The sequence below is a fragment of the Sciurus vulgaris genome (assembly GCF_902686455.1).
Source record: "Sciurus vulgaris genome assembly, chromosome: 3".
Classification (NCBI taxonomy): Eukaryota; Metazoa; Chordata; class Mammalia; order Rodentia; family Sciuridae; genus Sciurus; species Sciurus vulgaris.
In genome coordinates, this window is record NC_136463.1 from 39,179,465 (window position 1) to 39,193,821 (window position 14,357).

The 14,357-nt window shown below is 39.0% G+C and overlaps 1 pseudogene across 1 annotated transcript; it reads right to left on the minus strand.

The window, feature by feature from the left end:
* Positions 1-8,115: 8,115 nt before the first annotated feature.
* On the minus strand, positions 8,116-8,487 carry LOC306657575 (small ribosomal subunit protein eS24-like; annotated as a pseudogene). Its single transcript has one exon. The product of its transcript is annotated as a small ribosomal subunit protein eS24-like (transcript).
* Between the last annotated feature and the right edge of the window lie 5,870 nt (positions 8,488-14,357).

Sequence of the window (14,357 nt, forward strand, 5' to 3'; positions counted from 1 at the left end):
TAGAGGACCAATAATGGAGAAGGATACTTGCATTATATTGATGAACCAATAGCTAGCTAGGATGTTCACAGACTGACAGCAGTTGGGAGGCGGAGAAAATGGCTGCACTGGAAAGGGCGGGGAGAGCAGCTTTCAGATTGACAAGCTAAGTTGTGATGCAATGGAAAGGGTGGGCGAGCAGCTTTGTATTACAGTAATCACACTACCTCAGCATCCCAAATTGCTGGAATTACAGATGTGAGCCACTGCATTTTGCTTTCTTCCTGAATTTTTGACATTTCCCTTTGCTATATTGATTCAGGACTTGAAAGATTTCCAAGATAATTCAGTTTGACAGAACAGGTCTTAATCATTTTGGCAGAACAAAGAGCACTACTATGATTATTTAATCTTTTTAAATTGTAATTGTCAGTATATGTTCTCAGAATGGGCCAGATCATGCCCTACAGTGTAGGGCATGTACAGTGTACATAAATGTTAGTTGCTACTTCACAAATAAATTACTGACTGAGAGAAAGTACACATAAACCTCTTTGTGTGACTTTCAATAGAAGATAGTATTATGGAACAAAATCCGATTCTAAAAATGCATATAAGTTCCCAAGGGAATAGAAATAGGAAAGAAACGGTCCTTAAAAATCTATGTGTGAGCTGGGCTGGGTGGCGTAAGCCTGTAATCCCAGTGGCTCAGGAGGTTGAGGCAGGAGGATCTCAAGTTCAAAGCCAGCCTCAGCAACAGGGAGGCACTAAGCAACTCAATGAGACTCCATCTCTGAATAAAATACAAAAAAGGGCTTGGAAGCTGGGGATATAGCTCGGTTGGTAGAGTGCTTGCCTTGCATGCACAAGGCCTTGTGTTCAATCCCCAGCACCACAAAAGAAAAAATTTTAAAAAAAGTGTGTGTGTGTGGGGGGGGGGGGGGGGCTGGGGATGTAGCTCATTGATGGAAGTGCCCGGTACCCAGCCCCTCGGGCGCCAAAAAAAAAAAAAAAAAAAAAAAGAAAGAAAAAAATCTGTGAGCGGCCCAGCTTTATGGCACACACCTGTAATCCCACACCTGTGTGACAGGTTCAAAAAGCCAGCCTCAGGCTGGAGTTGTAGCTCAGTGGCAGAGCTCTTGCCTAGCATGTGTGAAGCACTGGGTTCCATCCTCGGCACCACATAAAAATAAATAAAATAAAGGCATTCTGTCCAGTAAAGACAAAAAAATTATTATTATTATTATTATTATTATTATTATTATTTTTAAGTCAGCCTCAGCAATTTAAGGAGACCCTGTTCAAAATAAAAAATAAAGTGGACTGGGAAAGTGGCTCGGTGGTTAATCCCCCATACCAAAAACAAAACAAAACAAAACAAAAAACTCCAAGCAGTTGCGGCAGAGAGCACGGGGAGAAACAGCGCAGCCTGCACCCTGGGCCCTGTGGATGAGCCTTTGTCCTGGCGCCAATGGGTGGCAGAAGGCGTGGCGTGGAGAGTGGCGGGCTGCCAGAACACCGCGGAGGCCAGCAGGGGCTTCCAGGACCCAGGACAGGGAGTGCACGGCAGCGGAGTCAGCACTTCAGGGCTGTGCGGCTGGATGAGACAGGACCTTGTCTCCACGACCCCAAGGCCCTAACCATCCTGGAAGAAAAAAAAAAAAAAAAAAGTCTTCTGGAAGTGACTTTGAAATGGACTTGTTAGAGCACTACAGGAGGACACTCGTCCACTTTCGTTCAGTGGGTAGCGAACATGGAGAAGACTTTGACCATGAAAAGAACAAGGTCCTGTGCCAGTCTGGTTATATGTGAGAGACATTTTTCATATTATAACCATTGTGTGTGTGTGTGTGTGCGTTTTATTCTTTATCACTGTATGTATAGTTGACAATGCTAAGTACTTTTTTGAAATATCTGGTCTTTCTAGTGTGAAAGAGTAGAGACCCCCTTATAAAAAGAAAAAGGTAGAGACCTTCTGCTATAAAACAAATATATCTAGTTAAGATTGACCAAACCAAAACGGGTGCACATAAAATCATTGAGTTGGGCTGACCATGGTAAATACAAGGACAGTACCTGAGATAAAATATTGTGGTCATGAGTTAAGGACATTGTGACCATTTCTGTGAAGAAACTCATCCCTTCAGAGGCCCCAGAAGCTGCCGGTTTCAGATATGGGTAGTCTGGCCCCCCTGCCTAGCTCACCCTGCTGACGGACCAGGTGCAGCCTGAAATAGATAAGCTGGAGCTGGCTGCTTGCATTTGGGGAGAAAAAAGGAAAAAGACTCCTATTCTAAGGCTGCCAGGATTTTTTTTTTTTTTTTTTTTTTTTTTATGGTTTTCACTTTAAAAACCAGCTTGCTGAAGTCACTCCCCACTGCTGCCCCACTTGGGGTAGTAGTCCTGACATGTCAGTCTGTTTTCTTTTTCTTTTTTTTTCTTTTTTCCCAGAATAAACCTTTTTCCTACTTTAGTTTCTGGTGGTCTCACTATGCGTTGATAACCAGACCCCACAACACTAGAGGTTCAAAAGTGCCTGACATGTTAATAGTAAAATTTCTTTTTTTTTTAAATATAGTTTTAGTTATAGATGCACATGATATCTTTGTTTTTGTGGTGCTGAAAATTGAACTTAGTGCCTTACACAGCTAGGCAAACACTCTTACCACTGAGCCACAACCCCAGCCCAATAAATTTCTTTTTATTAAAATTCTTAAGAAATATATTGCGGTCGGGTGTGGTGGCACATGCCTGTAATCCCAGAGGCTTCAGAAGCTGAGGTGGGAGGATCTTGGGTTCAAAACCAGCCTCAGCAACTTAGCAAGGCCCTAAGCAACTCAGTGAGATGGATTCTAAATAATATAAAAAAAAGGATGGGGAGGAGCTGGAGTTTTGGCTCAGTGGTATAGCGCTTGCCTGGCACGTGTGAGGGCCTGGGTTTGATACTCAGCATCACGTATAACTAAATAAAAATAAAAGATCCACTGACAACTAAGAGATATTTAAATAAAAGAGGGATGGAGATATGGCTCAGTTGTAATTTCTTGTAATACATAAACACTTAATATAAAACTTTAAATAAATAATGTTTTATATTAAGAATTAACAAACCCCTAAACATACCATATGATTTTCAAAAGCAGTGGCATTTTAGAAAATGTAAGGTGACAATGGAATGTCAAAGAATTTCCACAATGAGAACACAACAGCCACAAGCTATATGGACTAAACAGACACAAAACCTATCTTCACACTTTCCAAGTTTGTTTTTAACTTTTTTTTTTTTTTTTTTTTTTTTTTGGTGCTGGGGATTGAACCCAGGGCCTTGTGCTTGCAAGGCAAACACTACCAACTGAGCTATCTCCCCAGCCCCTTAACTTTGTTTCTTAAAGTCAGTGATAATTGAAGCTTCTGTCAAGTGTGAAATTTTTAACATTAAAAGTTATGTTTTCAGGACTGGAGGTGGAGCTTAATCATAGAGCATTTGCCTACTATGCACAAGGCCCTGGGTTCCATCCCCAGCACTACAAAAATATATGTGTATATATATTTTCCTAAAACTTTCTTTAAAAAATTACAAAGTCACAAATGGCATTTTTGTCATAAATTAAAACAATCCATCTGAATTTATTCATGCATCCCTCTTTTCCAACAGCTTTAGATGTTTTTCTATGTACCTTATGTAAGTATGTTTTATTTATGCAGATTAGGAAAAGTGATATATAAGGAGTTTTCTTTAAAATTACCATCTACACACTTCAATCTTTACCTTCCACCCTGCCCCAGCTACCTCACAAGTGAACAGTGATGCAGGGTATTATCTGAGGGGTCACAAAGCAATCTGTAATCTTTAAAAAAATTTTTTTTTCTTTTTGTGATACTGGAGATCAAACCCAAGACATCACACATGCTAAGCAAGTGCTCTGCCATTGACCTACAAGTCTAGCACTGTATAATTTCCTAAGTATCCAAAGACATCAACTTTCTGCAAATATAAAGAAAAGGACTCAAGTGGCCAAAAGTTATGACTAGTAGGAGAAAAAAGGCAAAGTATGAAGATTATTTAATTGAATTTTATTTATACCTTCCCTTCAAGCTACAAGTGCACTTCAGACTAGCATTAAATTATATTGTGTGAACACAGCCACAGTGGTTTAGATTTGCTCTGGAACATATACGCTCACTAAAATTAAATGACCTTCTAAGTATTTCATAGCTTAGTTGACTCAAATAGTTTCCCTGGGGTAAAATATAAATTGTGTGTTCTTTAAGAAACTGGTAAGTGTGGGACTAGGATTGTGACTGAGTGGTAGAGCGCTTTCCTAGCATGCGTGAGACACTGGGTTCGATTCTCAGCACCATATGTAAATAAATAAAACAAAGGTCCATTGGCAACTATGAAAAGGATGTGCTTCCCACTCACTTTGCTATAGAAACACTTATTATTTGTTAGCTTACATCTAAGAAGTTATCCTGGTGCTCTGGGAAAGTTCCTGCTCTACTATTTTTTTTTTTTTTTGCGGTGCTGGGGATTGAACTCAGGGCCTTAGGGCTTGTGAAGTGAGCACTCTACCAACTGAGCTATCTCCCCAGCTACTATTTTTTAAGTCAATGCCTGAAGAAGAGTTTCTTAACTGCAGTGAAAGCATTTCCCTATCACTGACCTGAGGATGAACTGAGATGAAGCACAACCTTGTGCTCTCAGTATCTGTGTTCTTTGCAGTGGATCATTTATTTCTTTACTAAGTAGTTCTTTGGTTTATAATGATTAGATGTCTTTTAAAAGTGTGCTTTTCTCATCACAAGGTGCTGTGGTACACGCTTAGAATCCCAGCAATCAGGGACTCCGGGGCAGGAGTATCACAAGTTCAAGGCCAGCCTCACCAACTTGACCAGGCACTAAAATACTTAGTGAGACCCTGTCTCAAAATAAAAATAACTACTGGAGATGTAGTTCAGTGGTAAAAGTACCTCTGGTTTCAACCCCCAGTACCAAAACAAACCTATACTTAAAATTAAATTAAAAATTTCAGAATAAAACAAGGCTTTTTGTTATAATAAAAAAAAGTCCAAAAAATTTTTTGTTCTGTGTTCTGCCCTCCCAGGGTAGATGTGCAGCAGGATTCTAGATGACAATTCCAACAGTAGGCAGCTGAGTCCCAGTGGCCTCCAGTTGCCGAGTGAGAGCAATGCAGATTTGTAAACTTCACAGTAAGTCAACTGAATATCTTTCATTTCAAAAGCTATGGTTTCTGGTAACAGGTCTTATACAGATGAGTTAGAGGAACTGTATCACAACATAGTATTTTCTTGGAGACCCAAGGAAAAGAAGTGGCATGATGGCACTATCTCACAACAGGAGCCATTGGAGCAACTCAATGAAAGGAATTGTCCCAGATGTCCCGAAGATTCTCCTTGCAACTGGAGCCTTAGGCATCTGAATCTGCCTTCTCTGGAGCAGCCCTCTCCTACCCACTTGGTTGTCTCCTGTCCATTGAACTGTTCCCAACCTGTCTCTGGAGGCAACAGCACCTTTAAGCAAGGGGACATCAGTGTCCTTTTGGGAATAGGAGTAAAGTTTGGAAATACTGGATTACTGAGCTAGTGGCTGGCAATTCTTCAATTTTGGGAGAGGACATCTCATAGCACACCTGGGCAAAAGCACAGAGCCCGCCTATTCCATGATGAGTGTTGATCACTGTGATGCTGCAGGGTGTCGGCATGTACTGAATGGCTTGTCCGGTCCCTGTAAACTGCTGTTATATGGATTTATTCCTCTTTCTTTCCTGTGTATGGAATGCTCATCATTGACATACAAATTCTCAATTGTTCTTGGGCCTCAAAGTTATCATGATTTACATGTGATCAAGAGTTCATGGAGGGCTGGGGAGATAGCTTAGTTGGTAGAGTACCTGAGTTCTATCTCCAGCACTGCAAAAAAAAAAAAAAAAAAAAAAAAAAAGAGTTCATGGAGACAATGGTGATATCCACGGCCTACAACTGCATCTATGCCTACTACTGGTCCAGCAGTGAACAGGAATATTATGATCCTCTGATGACATTTTCTGGGTAGCGATGAGTACCTCAGATGGTCTTTTCTCAACCATCTGTAGGCCTATTGATAAACCCAAAATTCTTTTAGTTTTCAACCTGTAGCAAAACAGTAATCCCAGTGACCATAACGGAGAAGAGTTAATGGATTAGGAATACACAGACTAAGGTAGACTTCCTTAGAACATTCAGGGTGCTATCAAATCACCATTGATGTGGGGGGGCAGCTTCTAAATAACAGAATACATGTTACACTTTACTAATGATTAGAAAGGAGATATAAGCACAGATTATTATTTAAGGAATTAGAAGAGCATGATAGAAAACTAGGGCAACAAATTTGAAAAATCAGTAAAAGTGTAAGATATTACAGTCATAGGTGAAAATCTATCCAAAATATTCTTACTTTCTAGCCATGTATTTACCAGTCCAGTGGGACTTCTGCAAAGTGTTTTGTTGTATTTGCCTCAGAATTCAGAATATGCTCACTCCTGCTCAAGTCCTATTCTAATGGCTCTGTCTATTTTACAGGATAGAATTTCAGCTTGAAAACCAAATGGGCACTGAGGACATGAACATCAGTAGTGATTTGGAAACTGAATGTGGTGACCTGGTTTGACATATCCGACAAGTCACTCTTGGAGAAAAGAATAGGAAGGAAATGGAGGATGAAAAACTGAGAAGTAGGCAGAATGGAACTATTTTACGAGTTATGTGTGCTTTGCTGAATTCTGGAGGAGGAGTGATCAAGGCTGAAATTGAGAATAAAGAGTATAACTATAATGCAGGTGGAATAGGAGAAGATTTGGAACAATCTTTTACTAATATCCTGTTATGATCTTGATCCTGAATGATCTTGACTTTATGCAGGATCCTGACAAAATCCTGATTTCATTGAAATCACACAGTTTGGATAGCTCTGGTGTGAAGATTTCATTGAAGTCACACAGTTTGGATAGCTCTGGTGTGAAGATTTTCACCTTGCAAACCAATTTGTACCAAAGAAATGTAATGTGCAGTTGTCATGAATTCTACCAGAGCATTGAACTTACTCAGAGAGAAAAAAGTAGAAGCCGGTCATATTTAAGACCACAGCTGCATGCAGAGGGCCCCTATGTACAAGAAGAAAGTGACATAGAAAAGAAGGCTACTAAAATTTTTAACATGACAGAACTTATATGCAAAAAAAATTGACTTTACTGAATCCACAAATGTTGACTTTAAACTGTTCTCAACAAAAAAGGCACTACAACGCATTAAGGAGAAAGTCCCTCCATATGTTTCTGCGTTTGCAAATACTAACGGTGGATATTTGTTCATTAGTTTACAAGTAAAGGAAAGAAAAATAAGTGGTTTTGAAGAAAAGCAGAATTATTTCTCTAAGATAGAAAGTGAAATCGAAAAGTCCATCAGGAAGCTGCCTGTCTATCATTTCTGTGAAGAGGAGAAGATTAATTACTCATGCAAATTCCTAGAAGTCCATGATGAAGGAGGTCATGGTGGATTTGTCTGTGTGCTCCAAATAGAGAGATTCTGCTGTTTGCTGAAGAGCCTGATTCCTGGCATGTGACAGGGGACCGTGTGATGCGGTTAACTACAGAAGAATGGATCAAGTACATGATGGATGCTGAGCCAGGTTGAGGAAGGGGGATTAGCAACGAGCACACATTTGACCAGGGCGGTTGGAACGTTTCCTTTTTATGATTTTCAGCAAGGTCATTGATCCTCAAATGTCAACACCCAATTTACCAATCTTTAGTGGATCCAGTTTTCCTCTGCCCACATAGAAGACATATTACACACAGCAAACACATTAGCTTCTGCCAGTAGCCCCATGCTTTGGTCAACTTTCCATCACAATGACAAATTTCTGAGACAACCTAGGAAGAGAAAAGTTTCATTTAGGTTCCTAGTTTTGGAGGAGGTTCCAGCCCAGAATGGATTGGCCTCTTTTCTTTTCAGACCAAATCATCTTTTTTTTTTTTTTTTTTTTAATGTTTTTACAGTTTACTAATCCTTATGAAAAATTTGCTCAATTACCTCAGATAAAAATCATTGCAGAATCTCTACTTCTTTGGCCGTTTCCTAATCTCCAACTCGCTTTTTGCCAGCACCAACATTTGCCTTTGCAGTCCCCTTGACCTCTTTCTGTTCTTGCATTCCTTTTGCTGTTTTCTTGAGGTCTTTTTCTTTTCATACAGGCCAATCTACGTTTGGATTCATTTTCCTTTTCATAATCCAAGGAATCATGAATCATGCCAAAGCCAGTTGTCTTGCCATCTCCAAAATGGGTTCTGAATCCAAACGCAACGATGACATCCGGTGTGGTCTTGCACATTTTGGCTATTTTTTCTCAGATTTCTATCTTAGGTGCTGTTGCTTTCCCAGGGTGAAGAATGTCAGTGACCATTTGTTTTCCTCTGAGGTAGTCAGCTGCATGAACTTCCTGGTCTGGATAGTTACTGCAGCATTCACGATGGTGGCAGAGCCTCAGAAACCCAGGGAGGAAAAGAGAGGGACTGCACATCTTGGCAGGGAGCATGAGGTGGCCACTAACTGTTCATGTAATGGCTAGGGAGTGAAAGTGGGGAAAAGGAAGGATGGAGGGACCCACAATCCTCTCCAAGAGAAAGGAGAGTAAGAGGGAGAAGCTGGGTGCCATAATTCACTTCAGAAGTGTCTGAGCCCCCACCAGAATTGCCTGTTGAGCTCTTCTTAAAGTGGTGAGCTTTTTCTAGAACCTCCCACTAGGCCCTGCATTCTAATGGCTCCATCACCTCCCAACAGCTCCACTCTGTGTAGCCAGCTGCTAGCACCTGGAGCTCTGGGAGACACATAAGTCCTAAGCTATGTCATTCTACTGCAGCCCCACCCCGCAAAGGTTCATATCCCTCTCACAAAGCAAAATGCATTTAATTCATCTGCAAGGGTCCAGAAGTTTTAACCATTTTAGCGTTGCTCAAAAGCCCAAGTTCTAAGTATTCTCTGACACTCGAGGCCAACTCAGTTCTAAGTCCCAACTGAAAAAAAATAAAAGTTACATACTTCCAAGGTATATTGGTGTACAGAAACAGGGTAAGCATTCTGGTTTCAAAAGGGAAGAACAGGAAAATTGTAAGGAGATACAGGACTGAAGCCAGCCTGAAACACCAAGGTCAACATCGAATCCTACAACTGCACGTTTAGTACATGGGCACACTGCTCCAGTAGCTTTTCTGGTTGCAGGCCACCTACAACTCTCTTGGGGTGGCATCGTATGCCAAGTGCTGCTGCTTTTGTCAGGCATTAGTCACTGCCGGCATCTCTTTCGCCCTGGGGTTTCCATTGCAGCCATGTCTTCCCAATACCCTGATACAGTTTCTTGGCTGTCCTAGGTTTCAGGATGCTCTTGGGATTGTTTCCTCGAGCTGAAGTCTTTGAAACAAACTGGCATTTTCCTGTTCCTCAGAAGCCCTCGGGATGGCTTTCCCATTGTCTATGGTAAAAGCCTTTGGATTCTTTTTATGGGCACTAAAAAGAATTTCAGCCTAGGCTGAAATTTTACATGTGTGCCTTCTTTTGGTTTTACTGCAAGTTTTCCAATATTTCTGTTTTGTTGTTTTTTGTTCCTAATTCTCACTGCGAACTTGGTTAAAAGCAGCCAGTAGTACCCATGCCACTTTTACAATACTTTGCTGCCTTGAAATTTTTTCTACCAGATAAACTGGCCCATCACCTTTAAATTCAGTCTCCACCAAAGTCTCAGGAAATGGACAAATTGCCATTTTTTTAAAAAATTGGAACTTACAGTTGAGTTGGCCTCGAGTCTCGGAGAATACTTGCCCACACTATAAGAAGAATAGGCTCTAGTCCAATGTCCAGTGGAATCCTCAGTTCTGTCGGACACCTCACCTACATAGGCTTTAGAGTCCATGTTCCTCTCAGCATTTTCCCTTCTGAGCCCTCACCAGAATTGCTGGAGTTTCACTGATGGCACCCTGTGCTGTTCCTAACCTGCTTCACACATGTCCAGATTACTCCCATGAACCAATTCCTAAGACTTTCCAACCACACCATCAGATATAGTCAAAGCAAGAATCCCATTCTCAGTATCAGCTTTCTGTGTTAGCTTTCCCTCACTCTGGGAAACACTTGAGATGGTGAAAAAACAAAGAAAACAGGTTCCTTTTGTCTCACAGTTTTGAAAGTCAAATTCTACTGAAAAGAAAAATGCTGGTGTTTTGTATTGTTTTGGGAAAGGAAAGGCTCAAATGAAATTAGATAGGCACTATCAACTTACAAAATCCATAAAAATGCAAGCTTTTCCTCAGACAGCACAAAACTCAGCACACCTTCACTAACCATCACGAGTTCTGATTTTAACTGCTTTTAAAATAAACCTAGTTATTTGGTAATATGTTCAATTACTATTGCAGTATTCTTACAATTACATTTCATTGCAAACATAGCGTTTCAGTAGCACAAAGAGTTAATTTTACAATTTCTTTTTGATCCAACCACAATATCTGACCATAATTCTTTTGGGAACGGGATCAGTTCTAAGTCAGCTTTTAAGGTATAGGCACCAGTTAGTTTTCCTTGTGGAAAATTTGACATGTAATGTTTGTTTCCTTAGGTTTTTCTAGCTTATCTGAAGACATGTCTCTTCCATCAGGTATGTCAACATTAATTATTCCCTGTAGTTGTCCTGTTTATAAATATGAGTTTAGAAAATTAGCAGCAGGGATGCCACCTTCTGAGTAGTTTAATTTAGGCTTGTTTGGATTTGGTGGTGATCCAGCCTCCATACTGCAAGTCAGTGCTGTCTTAAAATGTGTCATTGAATCACATTCTTATGTCTATCAAAATGCCTTGGTGTTTTTGTCCTTTTGCCAAATTTACATTCTTCAGAATTTGAGTAGGTTCTTTTTTCACTTTTTACTTTCTTCCAAGATGCTGGGGATTCAAATCCTGGGCCAGTGCACATGCTCAGCGAGCGCTCTACAGGATAAGCTATTCGCCCGCCTTGATTAGGTTCTCTTTTGAAGCTCCTTTATGTGAAAGTAAGAGCAAACCAACTCAGTTTGGTTGAAGCCAAATTTGTAGTCTACATATTACATCCCTGGGAAGTCTAGCTTGAGATCTAGTTTCAAGGATGGCTCTATTCAGTTACTGAAGAAATGCCAACAGTCCTCCACATCTCTCATTATCTGTTTCTGTTGTTGATAATGGATAACTGACTGATTTACTGGTTTCTGCTTTATGAACAGAACATTCCTGGTTCCTGCTTTATGTTATCTTGAACATTGTTATTCAGTCTTTCTGGTGCATGTGTGAAAGTTTCTCTTAGGAGTACACCAAGTAGTTGAACTGCGAGTTCTGGAGGTGTGAGTATATTCAAGTAATTAGATAATGCTGATACTTTCCCAGGTTAGACAGGTCATTGAACTCTCATCAGGACCACATTAGAAATTCCTCCTTTCTTTCAATTGTCAGACTTTTCTTCATCTTTCTCCCTCTTCTCTTCTCTCTGACTGCCTGATCAGTATAGAAGATACAAAATGGTACATATGACTACAAGATGGTATCTTTGTGGTATGTACTTTCCTGGTTATTAATTTGGTTGAGCATATCTTAATATTCTTATTGGTTGAATGTCCTTCACCTTTCATGCAGTGCCTGTTCTGTCTTTGTCCATATTTCAATTAGACTTTGTCTTTTTCTTTTTGCTTTGTTGGAATACCTTACAGATTGTGGAGACAATCCCCTTGTAGTCCCAGGTGATACACACTGCAGACGTCTTCTCCAAGTTTCTGCTTTACATTTTCTCTTTTCTTAAGGCAAATTTCTAAATTTTAATAGAGTCAAATTTATCACTTAAAGTCTTGTAGTTTGGTGCTCTTTGAACCTTGTGCTCCGCTACCCTAAGGTTGCAAAGATGTTTCCCTTCATTGTCTTCTGGAAGCTTTAGTTTTGCTCTGAACCTTTTACCTTTAAATTTGGGTTGCTATTTCATCTTGTTCCATGTGTTTAGCCATTTCCCCAGTATTAATTATGGAAAATTCCTGCCCTCATCCCTGATCTGCTGTGCCATCTCCAGTGTATTTCTGCATACATCTGTGTATAGCTGTAGTTTTTGAACCTCTATTATGTTTGGTCAGTGTGACTGTTGCTAGAGAATTGTAATGTTAAACTGAATATTAACATCTGGAAGTGTAAGTTGCTTTATTCTCTCTCTTTGAAAATATCTTGACAGTTATAATCATTTAACCTCCTATACATGTTTTAGAATGTACTTAAACACAAATAAAAAGAACCCTTTCAGGCTTTGATTGTGGTTGCATTGAATATATAGAAAGATTTGGGAAGAAATAGCATATTGCTTTTTTTAAAAATATTTTTTAGATGTTGATAGACCTTTATTCATTAATTTTTTGTGGTGCTGAGAATCAAACCCAGTGCCTCACACATGCTAGATAAGTGCCCTACCACTGGCCTACAACCCTAGCCCTGAAATAGCATATTTCTAACAAGAAGTCTTTGTATACTTGAACATAGAAAGTCTACCCATGCATTTCTATCATTATTACTTTCTTCACAGTTTAATTTTTGTGTACAATTCTGTATATCTTCTGTTTGATTTATTTTAATTTTAATTCAATTTAATTTATTTTAGGTTATTTTAGCTTTTGTTGCTATTGTAAATGATGTTTTCTTTAAAAGTTATATTTTTACCTTGTGGATTTCTGCTATGTTGAAATGCAACTGGTTTTTAAATATTGATTTTGTATCTAGCCACCTTGTAAGGCTTTCTCATGATTTTAAGCACTTGTCCCTAGGTTCTTTGTGTATTTCATATACACAAACATATTGATAGAAAATGTTTTATTTCCTTCTTTCCGGTAACTTATGCTTTGTGAAATTTTTCCTAAGTGTTTTGTTTGTTTGTTTTGTCTTGTTTGTGTGGGGTATAGTTATTGTAGAGGACTATTTTCTGGATTTCCTTCTTGGCTAATGTGATATGAGTATATAGAAATGCTACTGATTTTTGTATGATGATTTTTATCCTGAAATGTTACTAAATTCTTTTATTACTTCTAATAAGATTTTTTGTGAAATTTTAAGTTTTTCTATAAATAAGATAATGTCATTTGTACACACTGTCAATTGAACTTCCTGCTATTTGATTTGGATGCTTTTAATCTTCTTTCTTGCTCAGCCTGAGACTTCCAGTACTACACTGAATACAAATGTTGAGAGTGGGCATCTTTGTCTTATTGCTGATCTTAAAGAAAAAGTTTTCAACTTTTTCACTATTATGCATAACGTTAGCTGTGGGCTTGTCACACCTGGCCATTCTGATACTGATGTGTGTTCCTTTTATACTCAATTTGTTGAGATTTTTTATTTAGCATGAAGGACACTGAATTTTTCAAATATTTTCTGTATCTATTAAATGAGCAAATAGTTTTTGCCTTTTTTTCTATGAATGTAGCCTATTGCATTTATCGATGTGTGTTGAACCAAGCTTGCTTTGCAGGGAAACCTTCCATTTTATCATGATGAATCATCTTTTTAATGTGCCATTGAGTTGGTTTGCTAGTATTTTGCTGAGAATTTCTGCATCTCTTTTAATCAATGATAGGGACTTGTAATCTTCTTTTCTTGTAGTGTCCTTGTCTTGTTTTGGTACTATGATAAAGCTCACCTCATGAAATGAGTTTGGACATTTTCTTTCTCTTTAATATTTGGAAGTAGTTTAGAGGATTGGCATTAGTTCTTTTTAAAAATATTTGACAGAACTCATGCTGAGTTTCCTGTGTTTGTGAGTTGGTGTCTTTGGTCAACGTCCGTAAAATTATTATTGTTGCTGTCTTCTCACGTTGTTTTTGTTCTTATTCTGTCCTTATGTGACTCATGCAATAAATATGTTATGCCTTTTGAGTACCTCTGACAGGTCTCCTGTGCTCTGGTTTTCTTTTTCCTTGTGGGTTCCACTTGGAATTTTTTTTCTATTTGGTCCTCATCTTGTTTTCTGCTGTTTGTCTATTACATAGAGCAAAATTAATATCAGCATCAGATACTGTCTTTTTTTTTTTTTTTTTTTTTTCTTTTTGTGGTGCTGGGCACCTCACATCCAAACCTTAACTCTTGACAAAGGCTTACCTGGAGAATGGAAGATGGACTGGGCTACAAAGATATTTTTCATTATAAAGATGATGATGAATGAGATAGACATCATTACCCTATGTACATGTATGATTACACGAATGGTATGAGTCTACATCGTGTACAACCATAGAAACGATGTACCCCATTTGTGTACAATGAATCAAAATGCAGTCTGT